Source organism: Rhinopithecus bieti, unplaced genomic scaffold (assembly GCF_001698545.2).
Source record: "Rhinopithecus bieti isolate Rb0 unplaced genomic scaffold, ASM169854v2 scaffold_1599, whole genome shotgun sequence".
In the NCBI taxonomy this organism is placed as follows: Eukaryota; Metazoa; Chordata; class Mammalia; order Primates; family Cercopithecidae; genus Rhinopithecus; species Rhinopithecus bieti.
Window position 1 is genome coordinate 3,514,569 of NW_016804139.1, and position 6,814 is coordinate 3,521,382.

Here is a 6,814-nt window from a genome sequence, read left to right on the forward strand (position 1 = left end):
TGTCAAACAACTCAGGGTCCCAGACTGCGCCGAAGCTTCAAGAGAACTCTCCTTTTCTGTGCATGGATGAGTGGCCGACTCTGGAGCCCAGGCTGTTGCTTCCCAGTCTGGTGGTGAATCCTCTATAGTCTGGTGAGTGTGAAAATATATACATATATATCTTTTCCCTTCTCCCCTTCCCATTGCAATTGGCTTATTATATTAATTTGTTTATTATATCATTTGCTTATTACATCTGCATTGCCATTTACATGGGATAAAGCTTGTTTACCCTTAAGAGTATTGTGTGTTTCCCACACAGAACAGCAAGCCTGAGCAAACTACTACAAGGAATTCAATTTGTTTTATATTTAACATGTATTGAGTAGAGAGCACAAAGATTGAAGAGTCCCAGTCCTTGAGGAGCTAAAGGCTTACTGGGAACCCAAGAATATCTCTAAAATGGCATCCACAGAGAGAGAGAGATTTGGACTTTAAAAGCAGGTAATTTTCTCTTAGAGGAGTCCCCAAAATATATTTATTGGGTTGCCTTGGCTTAAAGATTTTTCTGATGAAATATAATTCAAGGTTATATAGACTAGATAATCCTTTATGGGTGATGCTGATGAACACATTCTGACACTCAGCAGTTGTTTAGACTAGATAATCTTTAAAAGTTCATGTAATTTTCACCTTTTATCTTTGCTCTTTGTACCTTAAACTTTAAATGTATATTTTTAAATGCAATCATGCATTGCTTAATAACAGGGATATGTTCTGAGAAACTCATCATGAGGTGACTTTGTCACTGTGCAAACATCAGAATTTACTCACACAAACCTAGATGTCACAGCCTACTACACACCTAAACTATGGTATAGCCTATTGGTTCCTGGCTACAAATCTGTACAGCATATTGCTGTACCAAATACTGTAGCAATTGGAATACAATGGGAAGTGTGTGTGTATCTAAGCAGATCTAAACATAGAAAAGGTACAGTAAAAATGTGGTATATAAGATTAAAAATGGTGCACTTGTATAGGGTACTTACTGTGAATAGAGCTTGCAGGACTGAACTTGCTCTGGGTGAGTGGGTGGTGAGTAGTGAATGAATGTGAGCGCCTAGGACATTACCGTATACTACTGTAGACTTTATAAACACTATGCATTTAGGCTACACTAAATTTAATTGAACATGTTTTCTTTCTTCAACAATAAACCTTAGCTTATGGTAACATTTTTATTTTATGAACTTTTAAATTTTCAAAAGCTTTTTGACACTTATCATAACACAACTTAAAACACAAACACATTGTACAGCTATACAAAAGTATTTTCTCTTTATGCCCTCATTCTATAAGGTTTTTTCTATTTCTAACTTTTGAAGTCTTTCTGTAACTTCCAAACGTTTTTTGTTAAAAGCTTAGACAAACCCAGAATTAGCCTAGGCCATGTCAGGATCATCAATATCATTGTCTTTCACCTCCACATTTTCTCCCACTGGAAGGTCTTCAGGTGCAATAACACTCATGGAGCTGTCATCTCCTAGGATAACAGTGTCCTCTTCTGGAATACCTCCTGAAAGACCTGCCTGAAGCTATTTTATGGTTAAGTTAAGCAGAAGAAGTACACTCTAAAATAATGGCAAATCATTATACTTGAATAATGGTAAATATATAAACCAAGATAGTTGTCATAATTATCAAGTATTATGTACTGTATGTAATTGTATGTGCTATACTTTTATACACCTAGCAGCCAGTAGGTTTGTTTATACCAGCATCACCACAAACATGTGAATAATGCATTAGGCTACAGCACTACTGTATGAGTTCATTCTTGCACTGCTATAAAGAAATACCTGAGACTGAGTAACTTATAAAGAAAAAAGGTTTAATTGGCTCACAGTTCCACAGGCTGTACAGGAAGCATGACTAGAGAGGCCTCAGGAAACTTACAATCATGGCAGAAGGTAAAGGAGAAGCAGGCAGGAGCTGGAATCATGGTCAGAGGAAGAAGAGAGCAAAGGGTGAGGCAATGCACACTTTTAAACAACCAGATCGTGTGAGAGCTCACTCAGTATCCTGAGAGTAGCAAGGGGGAAATCCACCCTATGATCCAGTCACCTCCCCCCAGGCCCCTTTTCCAACATTGAGGATTACAATCTGACATGAGATTTGGGTGAGGATACAAATTCAAACCATATCAAGGACCATGGTTCTGACAGCACTAGGCAATAGGAAATTTTCAGCTCCATTATAATCTTATGGGACCACCTTCGTATATGTGATACAGTCTTTCTGCTCCTCAGCTCAGCTAGGTTTGAGTTCTTGTCTCATGACTGGAAGAATTAGGCTCATGGACAGGGGAGTGTGAGTGAAGTAAAGTTTATTAAGCAAAAGGAAAACTCTCATTGGAGAGGGGATACATTTGGGGAAGGGGGGTTCCCCTACCCGAAGGCAGGAAAATCCCCGTATGGCTGGGCCTGGGGCCTTTAATGGACTCAGAATGGGGAGTGCCTACTGATTGGTTTGTGAGTATGTAAAAAAGGTTAAAGCAAAGACCCCACTCCAAGGTGGGCATGACAGTGTAGAAAACCAATTAGGAAAGAGTAGATATATGTAAAATAGGTGAAGGGAGGGGATCAATCAGAGGAAAGCATGCCAAACAGGAAGACAAGTTCTCAATCTGGTCTGAGGATTTAGCTTGCAACTTGGCTTTCAGGCTATAATCTGTCTTTGGCTTAAAGGTGGGGTTTCACCAGAGACCCTCCCCAATCTGCCTAGGTATTTGGCTGCCTCCTGTCACTATAATTTGCAGTCAGCTGTTGACTGAAGCATTATGCAGGTCATAACTGTAGTTTTATTATAATTACAAAGAAGTTGCAAGGATAGTATAGAGATTTCCTATATATATACCTCAAGATTTCCCTTCTCTTTAAAAAAATTATGTATTTATCCTAGAAACAGGGTCTCACTCTGTCACCCAGGTTGGAGTCCAGTGGCATAATCTCAGCTAATTGTAGCCTTGAACTCCTGAGGTCAAGCAATCCTTCTGCCTTAGCCTCCTGAGTAGCTGGGACTACAGGCATGCACCACCATGCCTGAGTATTTTTTTCATTTTTAAATAAAGATTGGGTCTTGCTACATTGCCCAGGCTGGTCTCAAACTCCTGGCCTCAAGGCATTCCTCATGTTTTGGCTTCTTAGAGTGCTGGGATTACAGGCATGAGCCACTATGCATGTCCCTTTTCCCTTTCATTAATACCTTGCATTTGTCACAACTAATGAACCAATATTCACTTGAGCTTTGGGACCTATTTATGGTAGAAAAAAACTGCAACTTTATTTTGTTTTCAGTTTAATCACACTGATGTGTTTCCTTGCTTTGAAAGTAATCATCAAAAATAGAAATGCTGGATGGTTCTTTTAACAAGAAATTTGGTTGGGACTTTTAACTGATTAAAAATATTGCAAGGAAAAGCAAAACTTACCCCAAATGAGTGAAACAAAAGCTTTAAAGTCTTGAGAAATGTGAAATATTCCAAAATGGAGACTGTATAGGCAACAAAAGCTTTAAAATCTTGAGAAATGTTAGATATCTCAAAATGGAGACTGTGTAGGCTCTGATATATGAATTCTGATATATGTCTGAGACAGAAAAGTGAAATACAGCTGCTTCCGGAGCTCTGTTATAAGAGTGTAACTAGAATGAACTTATGTTAAAGCAGAAGGCAGAGAGTAGATCTACTCTTTTGTTGTTGTTAAAATACATAGCTTAAAGGCAAAGCCAACATTTTTTGTTTTCTTTGCATTTAGGATAACAGATTTCTCTCATACTTGTTAATGTAGCTGAAATATGGAGATTCTTTCTGATTGACTTCAGAAGCTTCCTACACCATACTTTTGGGTTGCAGATGTTGGACCTTAAATCCTTTTGGGTTTCCTGTGTGGACTCCAGTTCCCAGTGCTGCAGATTACTTAAGAGTTCGTGTCTGTGCACTGGTTACCTGAGGTACCTTAGAGATGAGAGGTGCTTATTGCAGAAGCATAACAGTAACTGACTCTTTCAATTAGCACTGTACTGGTTATGAGTTAAAATTTTCAGGCTAAAATCGTACAATGAAGGATGTAAAGAAAAAAGATATCATCGTGCTATTTATCCCTTTTTCCTAGAAAATTAAATTATCCCTGAAAGAAGTAATTGGAAAAAAAAAAGATCAGTTGTCTCTGGACAGGTCTTGGTGTGTTGACAATTTATTTTTTTTTATGATGGTTTATTCCCACCTAAAAAAAAATCTAATTTGTGAAATTCCAAACTTTCCAAGAACACTATAAATGTCTTTCTTTTCCACCTGAAACTGCAACCCCAACAAGTAGATTTTGATGCGACTCTGTCTGTATCACAAAAGAACCAACAGAGTAACATTAGCTAAGCTTGTGCAACCCACACAGAAGGGGGAATGAAGGGGGAATGGTATATTTAAATAGCAGTGTCTTGTGGGCATTAGACTATGTGACACATGCTAAAAACAGTCAAATCTCCTGCCCATTGTTGGAAACTGTTTCAGACATTGCTCCATTTGGCAGCCCTTCTCTTCCTGTGAAAAGGGAAGGCTGTCTCTATCATCCTCACTGGGTCATAACAAAGATGATATCCATCCCTATCTGTCACAGCTGGACATGGTCAACATATTCACCAAGTTAGAGGAAAAACAAGTTTTTAATTCCACATTGATCTGTATAGTAACTAATAAAAATATCAGTAACCAAAGATATAGATGTATAATTGATGAAGATCTTTATGAACAATTACAAATAGTCTAAAAATATTAAAATTAGCACAGTGTACCACGTGCCAGAATTGACATTCACATTTGTGAGGCAAGATAAGAATCAGTAGATCCCATTAAGCCAAGTCAAATAAATGAGGAGTCGTGCAATAAGAGGACAAAATATTACCCCAGCCTCATCTAGGCCAAAGCATCTTTAGTCCTTCTGAAGATGAATGAGATATTAACAGCTCCTGAAAGTTTGCTGCATACATGTTTGTTTACGTTAACTATTGAGTAAATAAGAAATATTTTGTTCTATATTCAAGGTTGAGTCCTTTTCAACTAGTTTTGTGTTGTTTTGAAACCTCAAGTCATTGACTCCTTCAGCAGTGGTTTAAGAAACTATCTTAATTTTTTAATCACACGTTGACCATGCAGCCAATTGTTGGCCTGTAGAGTGAACAAAACCAGGTAAATGGCCTTCTGTTTAGGTGCTACCTGAGCAAAGCATGCATGTCAGAAACAGCCACACATTTATCTGATTTCATTTGCCTCTGATCCATATTTTCTGAAATGTGAGGTGCTGACCATCTGCATCAGAATTCCCACAGGGATTATTTAAAATACAGATTGGGACTGGATAAAGAAAACGTGGTACGTATATAGCATGGAATACTACACAGCCATGAAAAAGAAGGAAATCAGTATTTTGCAGCAACATGGATGCAGCTGGAGGACGTTATCCTAAGCAAATGAATGCAGGAACAGAAAACCAAATAATGCATGTTCTCATTTATAAATGGGAACTAAACATTAAGCACACATGGACATAAAGATGGGAACAATAGACACTGGGGATTACTAGATAAGGGAGTGTTGGGGTGGGTCAAGGATAGAAAAGCTACCTGTTGGGTACTATACTCACTACCTGAATGACATGATCATTCATATCTCCAACTTCAGCATTACATACTTTACCCAGGAAACAAACCTGCACATGCATCCACTGAACCTAAAATGATATTTAAAAGAAAAAGTCATCAAAATGTTATTCCTATCAATAAAATACCAAAATATCACACACACACACACACACACACACACACACACACACACACACATATATTTCAGACTTTGGGGTCCTTTCCAGACCTAATGAATCAGAAGCCCTGGAGGTGTTTCAGAATCTACATTTTAAAGATGTAGCTAGCTCCTTGAATGAACAAACTAGAGATTGATAACTATTGCTTTAGATACTGCCGAGATAAGGGAGGAATTAATTCTGTGTAGAAAGTCGATGGGAAACCATATTACTAGTTCGTTATTTTTCCTCTGTAACATTTCTATTTGTGTCCCTAGATGATTTTCTCTGGCAGATTTCATTTGGATGTTGAGAATATTTATAGCAAGTTTATGGAGATAGCTATCATTACATACCTGAGAATTCATATGAAAGAAATATGCTGTATATCTGTAGATGATTTTCAAATTACTCAAGCAATGTATAAAGCACTTATTTAAAAACTTAATTGAAATTGTACAACTGAGACAAATCTATTTTGGCAATTCCACGTTTCTTCAGATATCTAACAACGACCTACATATTTTCATAGCAAGTTATATGCAGTTTTGTAAATCATCAGTGTAAATCAGGGCAATTAACTTAACTAGTTACTGAGTATCACTCTGCTGAGAGTCTAACAGAAAATATTCTCAATATGATTTCATTCTCACTGACATTGGTAATTCTGCTTTGGTAGCTGGGCCAGTACAGGAGCCAAGGAATCTTGATTTTTAATTCCCTGACTTACATGAAATAATCTTTCTCTACAAAGTAATCTTATCAAAATAATATTTATATTTGAAATAATACCCAGAAGTATTGTTGTTATTGTTTTAATTAAGAGAGATAGTAATTCAGCAAAACTAAGAACATTATATCTTTCAAATGTGGAGTAGTGATCAAGAGGGTAGAATTGGAACTGGACAGCTTAGACTCAAAATTCTAGTTTCATCAGTGTCACCTTGACCAAAATACCTAACTTCTCTGTGCTTTGGTTT

At 37.3% G+C, this 6,814-nt stretch overlaps 1 long non-coding RNA gene across 1 annotated transcript in view; it reads left to right on the forward strand.

Annotated features, from left to right (window-relative positions):
* The window catches only part of LOC108525884 (uncharacterized), a 7,724-nt gene continuing 910 nt past the window's right edge, over positions 1 to 6,814 (forward strand). Inside the window, exons 1-2 of the long non-coding RNA XR_001884360.1 lie at positions 1 to 132; positions 5,080 to 5,224. This is a non-coding gene — a long non-coding RNA (uncharacterized LOC108525884). The remainder of the gene's footprint in view (positions 133 to 5,079; positions 5,225 to 6,814) is intronic.